At 44.2% G+C, this 7,500-nt stretch overlaps 5 non-coding genes and 9 pseudogenes across 5 annotated transcripts; all 14 read right to left on the bottom strand.

Annotated features, from left to right (window-relative positions):
• Positions 1-5,156: 5,156 nt before the first annotated feature.
• Positions 5,157-5,275, bottom strand: LOC133941224 (5S ribosomal RNA; annotated as a pseudogene).
• A 62-nt stretch (positions 5,276-5,337) lies between these two features.
• LOC133940780 (5S ribosomal RNA) lies at positions 5,338-5,456 on the bottom strand (annotated as a pseudogene).
• Positions 5,457-5,518: 62 nt separating this feature from the next.
• On the bottom strand, positions 5,519-5,637 carry LOC133940612 (5S ribosomal RNA; annotated as a pseudogene).
• Positions 5,638-5,699: 62 nt separating this feature from the next.
• On the bottom strand, positions 5,700-5,818 carry LOC133940753 (5S ribosomal RNA). The gene has a single exon (XR_009915674.1). It is a non-coding gene; the product is annotated as a 5S ribosomal RNA (ribosomal RNA).
• A 62-nt stretch (positions 5,819-5,880) lies between these two features.
• On the bottom strand, positions 5,881-5,999 carry LOC133940020 (5S ribosomal RNA; annotated as a pseudogene).
• Positions 6,000-6,061: 62 nt separating this feature from the next.
• LOC133936744 (5S ribosomal RNA) lies at positions 6,062-6,180 on the bottom strand. Its single transcript, XR_009914822.1, has one exon. It is a non-coding gene; the product is annotated as a 5S ribosomal RNA (ribosomal RNA).
• A 62-nt stretch (positions 6,181-6,242) lies between these two features.
• Positions 6,243-6,361, bottom strand: LOC133944871 (5S ribosomal RNA). The gene has a single exon (XR_009916639.1). It is a non-coding gene; the product is annotated as a 5S ribosomal RNA (ribosomal RNA).
• A 62-nt stretch (positions 6,362-6,423) lies between these two features.
• Positions 6,424-6,542, bottom strand: LOC133941765 (5S ribosomal RNA; annotated as a pseudogene).
• A 62-nt stretch (positions 6,543-6,604) lies between these two features.
• LOC133943521 (5S ribosomal RNA) lies at positions 6,605-6,723 on the bottom strand (annotated as a pseudogene).
• Positions 6,724-6,785: 62 nt separating this feature from the next.
• LOC133944603 (5S ribosomal RNA) lies at positions 6,786-6,904 on the bottom strand. Its single transcript, XR_009916385.1, has one exon. It is a non-coding gene; the product is annotated as a 5S ribosomal RNA (ribosomal RNA).
• Positions 6,905-6,965: 61 nt separating this feature from the next.
• LOC133943895 (5S ribosomal RNA) lies at positions 6,966-7,074 on the bottom strand (annotated as a pseudogene).
• Positions 7,075-7,136: 62 nt separating this feature from the next.
• Positions 7,137-7,255, bottom strand: LOC133942844 (5S ribosomal RNA). The gene has a single exon (XR_009915883.1). It is a non-coding gene; the product is annotated as a 5S ribosomal RNA (ribosomal RNA).
• A 62-nt stretch (positions 7,256-7,317) lies between these two features.
• Positions 7,318-7,436, bottom strand: LOC133943771 (5S ribosomal RNA; annotated as a pseudogene).
• A 62-nt stretch (positions 7,437-7,498) lies between these two features.
• Positions 7,499-7,500, bottom strand: part of LOC133940656 (5S ribosomal RNA) — a 119-nt pseudogene continuing 117 nt past the window's right edge.

Here is a 7,500-nt window from a genome sequence, read left to right as displayed (position 1 = left end):
TCCTCCTGCAGACGACCGCGAGTCTGGCATGGCTCAAAACAAAATTCATTAGACAAAAATTAACGTCTTTTCTTTTTTCAAACGTACCAAACAAAAACACTGTCCTCCACCCTCCCTCCAAGTCCAGCTCAGCAGCCCAGTTTTCTTTCAAAAGTGCTTTTAAAAACTCAAAGAAATCAACTAACTCCCCACAGTCCAAAAAATAATGTAAAAAACTCTCATGACCACTTTTGCAAACATCACACATCGCATTTACATCATTATTAATCTTATTTAGCACCACGTTTGTATAAATCCTATTGTGTCTAATTAAGAAATCGTTGTTCTCACACTCTATACTATTATACCTTATCCCCATATTTGACCATATTTTCTTTACATTCATACCCACAAACACCCTGCTCCACACTTTCTCAGCTGCCGGCTCCTTCATCACATCCCCTATCAACCATCTGTATACTTTCTTCACACTCATATCTCCCATTTTAATCTTTTTCTCATTCTCCATCACATATAGCTCAGGCATGCTTGTCTCTCCCTTCACCACACATTCACTTTTGATGATCTTGGCCCACTCTAAGGGTATACTTGTTTTAATCTTTTCATATATTTTATTTATTTTCTCTCTATTTTCCATCCCCTCCAGCTCACATACCTGATCATATATGCAATTATTTCTTAAGAATCCTGGGATGACCTCATAAATGATGTCCTTTATTTGTCTAATCCCTCCCTCTATGAATTTGGGCTCATACAATGTTTTGCCATTGTGTTTAATTTTTTCGTTTAGAAACAGGGGCAGTTTTACCAACGGTTGTATCCTCTCACATTCATATTGCATCTTAGGTAAGAATTTCCTCCAGGCTTCAAAGACCTCTCTATAAAATTCTGGTATAGTTGTCGTCATTGACTGCTTTAGGCCCATGTACCACACATACTGTCCTATGCCACCCACATCATTCATATATTTCTCCATGAAATCCTTCCACCCATATTTATATCTTCCCACAATATATTTCTTCACCGTTTTAATCCTTACTGCTGTCTTTTTTGTTTCTATATCCAATAAATTCAGCCCTCCTTCACACCTCTTTCCCACGAGTGTCCCCTGTGCAATCTTAACCCCCTTCCCCTCCCATATAAAATCACACACAATTTTGTTAAGGTCATTTTTAACCCACATTGGCATTTCTAATACAGACAACACATACACACAGCCTGATAGTAGCAAACTATTAACCACTGTCACCTTTCCCTTTAACCTGAGCTTCCTTGCCTTCCACCTCCCACATACAGTTTTTATTTTGTTGATGACTCCTGTCCATGTTGCCTCAGTTGCCTCTGTAGTTTCAACACCTAAATATATGCCCAACACTTTAATATACCTATCCTCCACCCTTAAACCTACTTCCTCTCTCTCTACGTTGCCTATATACATTATTTCTGATTTTTCTTTATTTATTCTAGCGCCCGAAGCTCTCCCATATATCTCTGCCAATTCTAGCACCCTTTTCACACTGTTCCCATCCCTCACTGTTACTGTTGTGTCGTCTGCATATTGATTTATTGTATGCACGCTCCCAGATGGTAGTTGTATTCCCCGAACTCTTGCGTCCTTTTTAATTAGTAAGGCCAGGGGCTCAGCCACAATGGCATAGAGCAATGCCGATAGTGGACATCCCTGCCTTATCGATCTCCCTAGACAAAATCTGTCAGTCAGCACTCCATTTACTTTGACACAGCTCCTTGCACCCTCGTACAACCTCCTCACCCACCCCACTAATCTCTCTCCAAATCCAAATCTCACCAGTGATCTAAATAAAAACTCATGCTCCACCCTATCAAACGCTTTATTCCAGTCTATAGCTAACGCTATTCCCCCGGCCCCGTCTCTCTTCATGAATTCTATTGTATCCCTAACTGTCGCTATTGTGTCAGCTATATCCCTACCTGGTATACTATAACTTTGAGATGTTTTAATTATATCCCCTATCACTCGTTTTATTCTGTTAGCCAACACCTTGGTCAAAATTTTGTAATCTACATTTAGCAGACTTATAGGCCTATAATTCTGCAAGTCTAGTTTACTTCCTTTCTTCTTAAACACTAAGGTAATCACACCTTCTACCATCCTACCCTGCACTATCCCTGTTTTCTCAGTCTCCCTGAATACCTCTACTAAAATAGATGCCATCTGCTCCTTATATACTTTATAAAATTCAATCCCTATCCCATCACTCCCAGGACTCTTCCCGCTCTTCAGGCCCTCTATTGCCTCCATCACCTCACTCCTATTTATATCTCTGTCACACCATTCACTATCATCCACACTCAGCTTGCTTTCTACACTATCCAGTACCTCCACTATACTGTCCTCCTCTAATCCACCTCTCTGATATAACTCCCCATAAAACTCTTGCACCCTCTCCAGTATGGCCACATAGTCCGCTACTACCTCCCCCTCCTTATTCCTGATTTCGTGTATATATGTCCTGCTTTGTTTGCTTTTTTCTAGTCCCAGAAAATACGCTGTGCACCTTTCTCCCTCCAGCGCATATTTTGCCTTGCTCCGTAAAATTGCTCCTCTACATTTCTCTGCCTCATATCCCTGAAGTTCCATCTTTGCCTCTATATAATTCTCCATGCTGTAACCTTCATCATTCTCCGCTTTACTCAGCTCTCCCCTCAGTCTTTCCCTCAACTCCTTCTCTTTCTTCATCATTTTCACTTTTCTTTTCTTACTGTACCAAATGCTTATTGATTTAATCTTATTCTTCACCGTCTCCCATATCTCCCCAATCTGAGTATCTGCCCTATTGGCAAAGTATTCTTTAATTTTCTCATTCTCCATATCTAATAACTCCCTAATCTGTTGTTTATATTCGCCCTCTTCAATATAACCTGCATTCAAAATCCACATCCCTCCCCCTAACTCCTCTCTCCCTACTTTAATTCTGAATCTCACCCCGTCGTGGTCACTCAGTGCATTTATTTCATGTCTTATTCTGTCTATATGTTTTATATTCTCTCCCTGTGTTAAAACCAAATCTATCCTGCTTTGTTTCAATACACCATCCCTCATTTGTCTCCTGGTGAATTCCCTCCTCTCTGGATTCTCATATCTCCACACATCTACTAAATTCTTGTCCTTCATCATGTCTAACAAGTTTTCCCTCGATTTTTCCCATCTGAACACTACACCTTGCCCTATATCTAGCCTGCTACATTTAGTATTAAAGTCCCCAACTATTATACATCTTCCAATCACTAGCCCTTTCAGCTCCTCTATTATAATTCTTTTATCTATTTCTATATTCGGAACATATATATTAATTAGTCTAAACAACACATTTTGATACTTAAACTCTATTACTATTATCCTCCCTGTCCTATCTTTATATATCTCTTTTATCTCATCTACCCTATGTTTTTTAATCATTATAGCCACCCCTCTTGCATTCTTAGCCCCGTTATTATAATAAATCCCCCCCCCCCCACACCTCCCTCACCTCCATAACTTTTACGTCATCCCAATTTGTCTCCTGTATGCATAGGATGTCACTTCTATATATATTTAAAAGTGACCTCAGTTTGCCTCTGTCCCTTAAACCATTCACATTAACAGAAGTTACTGTGGTCATGAGAGCTAAAAGAAAGAAAATATTTAAACCACAAACTAAAGCAAGACTCACATGCCAGACCGCTGTCCTTTATTCTCTCCCCGTGTCTTCTCCTCCTCTGCTTTCCTTTTGGCGGTCAGTCCCTGTTCTTTTTTCTTCTTCCCTCTCTTTTGTCCTCTGCCCTCCTTTCTTTGCTCCTCGTCCATTTTTTCCACCTGTTGTTCTGATCTCCCTCGTTCATCGTCTGTAGCCTCCGCCGCATCATCGTCCTCCGCTTTTCCCCCCTGCTCCATCATCTGTTCGTCACCGTCTTTCTCAACACTGTCGCCGCTGTCAGATCTATACCGCCCTTCCCGTTCTCTTTCAGCTTGCTCGTTCCCACCTTCCGCCTTCTCTTCAGCTCCCCTTCCGTCATCGCTCTCTCCGTCTTTCTCCTCCATCTGTTCTCCTCTCTCCTCTTCCTCCTCTCTCGCCGCTGCGTTTTGTTCCTCACACTCCCGCGCATAATGCCCAGTCTTCTGGCACCTGAAGCACTTGAAATCAGGGCACTCCCTGAAGATGTGTCCTGGCTTGATGCAGAGTCGGCACACCCGCATCTGTCGGTCGTGTATTACCCTAAAGTACTCCGCTCCTCTGAGTGTCTCTAACTTGGTCGAGTACGGGAGTGATCGTACCTGCTCATTGAAGCGGACTTTTAAAAATCTTGTCCCGTCCACAATCTCCGTCCCCGGCCACTTGCGCCGTTTGATAGCCGATATCGGCCGTACTCCCCACTCCTCCAGCCTTCCCAGTATTGTGGCATCTTCCATATACACCGGCAAGTCAATAAAAGAAACCACCATGTCGCTGTTCACAATCTCTCTGGCGTGCACTAAGGCTCCTTTTACGCGCACGCCATCCAGCAGTTTGCGCTTTCCCATCTCATCCTTCATGGTAATTTCGAAGTTGTTTCTCCCTCTCACACGGCACCCGCTCACCACTCCACATTGCACTTTAACTTCCCGCAGAATATCCATCATGGAAATTACTGCCGTTCCCTCCACCTCAACGTCCACGGTCAGCTCTTTCGCGTACTCTTTCTGACGTCCTCCTCCCGTTTCTGTCTGCTTCTCAATCCCATGCATTCCTTCTCCCTCCAGTGCTCCAACTCCAATGCTAGGCATTGTCTGCTCCGGTCCTTTGTCTGCTGCCATGTGGTCCATTAGTTAAACAAAAGGCCTCCCCAAACAGCAAAAAAGCTGTGGGGAGGTTTTCAACTATAATTAAATTAAGATTTCGTCAAAATCATATATAAATCAATCAGAAGAAAAGAAATCCCCAGGCTTCTATATCAGCCTGATCTGCACACACACGTTTTCCTGCTCCCTTCTCTTCCTGGTTGCACACCTGAACGAGATCGGGCGTGTTCAGGGTGGTATGGCCGTAAGCGAATGAGTCCACCCTCTGAACCTTATTTATACATGTAAATAAGTCAGGTAAAAGTGGAAAAAAGCTTAAAGAACCTGGTCCGGCCCTGCTCAGGTAAAAGTGGAAAAAAGCTTACAGCACCTGGTATTCCCAGGCAGTCTCCCATCCAAGTACTAACCAGGGCCGACCCTGCTTAGCTTCCGAGATCAGACGATATCAGGCATATTCAGGTTGGTGTGGCCGTAAGCGAATGAGTCAACCCTCTGAACCTTATTTATACATGTAAATAAGTCAGGTAAAAGTGGAAAAAAGCTTACAGAACCTGGTATTCCCAGGCAGTCTCCCATCCAAGTACTAACCAGGCCTGACCCTGCTTAGCTTCCGAGATCAGACGAGATCAGGCGTATTCAGGTTGGTGTGGCTGTAAGTGAACGAATCGACCCTCTGAACCTTATTTATACATGTAAATACGTCAGTTAAGAGTGGAAAAAAGCTTACAGCACCTGGTATTCCCAGGCAGTGTCACATCCAAGTACTAACCAGGCCCGACCCTGCTTAGCTTCCGAGATCAGACGAGATCGGGCGTATTCAGGTTGGTGTGGCAGTAAGTGAATGAGTCCACCCTCTGACCCTTATTTATACATGTAAATACGTCAGGTAAAAGAAGAAAAAAGCTTACAGCACCTGGTATTCCCAGGCAGTCTCCCATCCAAGTACTAACCAGGCCCGGCCCTGCTTAGCTTCCGAGATCAGACGAGATCGGGCGCATTCAGGTTGGTGTGGCCGTAAGCGAATTAGTCCACCCTCTGAACCTTATTTATTCATGTAAATACGTCAGGTAAGAGTGGAAAAAAGCTTACAGCACATGGTATTCACAGGCAGTCTCCCATTCAAGTACTAACCAGGCCCGACCCTGCTTAGCTTCCGAGATCAGACGAGATCGGGCGTATTCAAGTTGGTGTGGCCGTAATCTAATGTGTCCACCCTCTGAACCTTATTTATACATGTAAATACGTCAGGTAAAAGAAGAAAAAAGCTTGCAGCACCTGGTATTCCCAGGAAGTCTCCCATTCAAGTACTAACCAGGCCCGACCCTGCTTAGCTTCTGAGATCAGACGAGATCGGGCGTATTCAGGTTGGTGTGGCCGTAAGCGAATGAGTCCACCCTCTGACCCTTATTTATACATTTAAATACGTCAGGTAAAAGAAGAAAAAAGCTTACAGCACCTGGTATTCCCAGGCAGTCTCCCATCCAAGTACTAACCAGGCCCGACCCTGCTTAGCTTCCGAGATCAGACGAGATCGGGCATATTCAGGTTGGTGTGGCCGTAAGCGAATGAGTCCACCCTCTGAACCTTATTTATACATGTAAATAAGTCAGGTAAAAGTGGAAAAAAGCTTACAGAACCTGGTATTCCCAGGCAGTCTCCCATCCAAGTACTAACCAAGCCTGACCCTGCTTAGCTTCCGAGATCAGACGAGATCAGGCGTATTCAGGTTGGTGTGGCTGTAAGTGAACGAATCGACCCTCTGAACCTTATTTATACATGTAAATACGTCAGTTAAGAGTGGAAAAAAGCTTACAGCACCTGGTATTCCCAGGCAGTGTCACATCCACGTACTAACCAGGCCCGACCCTGCTAAGCTTCCGAGATCAGACGAGATCGGGCGTATTCAGGTTGGTGTGGCAGTAAGTGAATGAGTCCACCCTCTGACCCTTATTTATACATGTAAATACGTCAGGTAAAAGAAGAAAAAAGCTTACAGCACCTGGTATTCCCAGGCAGTCTCCCATCCAAGTACTAACCAGGCCCGACCCTGCTTAGCTTCCGAGATCAGACGAGATCGGGCGTATTCAAGTCGGTGTGGCCGTAAGCGATGAGTCCACCCTCTGAACCTTATTTATACATGTAAATACGTCAGGTAAAAGTGGAAAAAAGCTTACATCACCTGGTATTCCCAGGCAGTCTCCCATCCAAGTACTAACCAGGACCGACCCTGCTTAGCTTCCGAGATCAGGCGTATTCAGGTTGGTGTGGCCGTAAGCGAATGAGTCTACCCTCTGAAACATATTTATACATGTAAATACGTCAGGTAAAAGTGGAAAAAAGCTTACAGCACCTGGTATTCCCAGGAAGTCTCCCATCCAAGTACTAACCAGGCCCGACCCTGCTTAGCTTCCGAGATCAGACGAGATCGGGCACATTCAGGTTGGTGTGGCCGTAAGCGAATTAGTCCACCCTCTGAACCTTATTTATTCATGTAAATACGTCAGGTAAGAGTGGAAAAAAGCTTACAGAACCTGGTATTCACAGGCAGTCTCCCATTCAAGTACTAACCAGGCCAGACCCTGCTTAGCTTCCGAGATCAGACGAGATAGGGCGTATTCAAGTTGGTGTGGCCGTAATCGAATGAGTCCACCCTCTGAACCTTATTTATTCATGTAAATACGTCAGGTAAAAGAAGGAAAAAG

The sequence above is a fragment of the Platichthys flesus genome, chromosome 22 (genome assembly GCF_949316205.1).
Source record: "Platichthys flesus chromosome 22, fPlaFle2.1, whole genome shotgun sequence".
Lineage (NCBI taxonomy): Eukaryota > Metazoa > Chordata > Actinopteri > Pleuronectiformes > Pleuronectidae > Platichthys > Platichthys flesus.
This window is presented reverse-complemented; position numbering and strand designations above follow the sequence as displayed.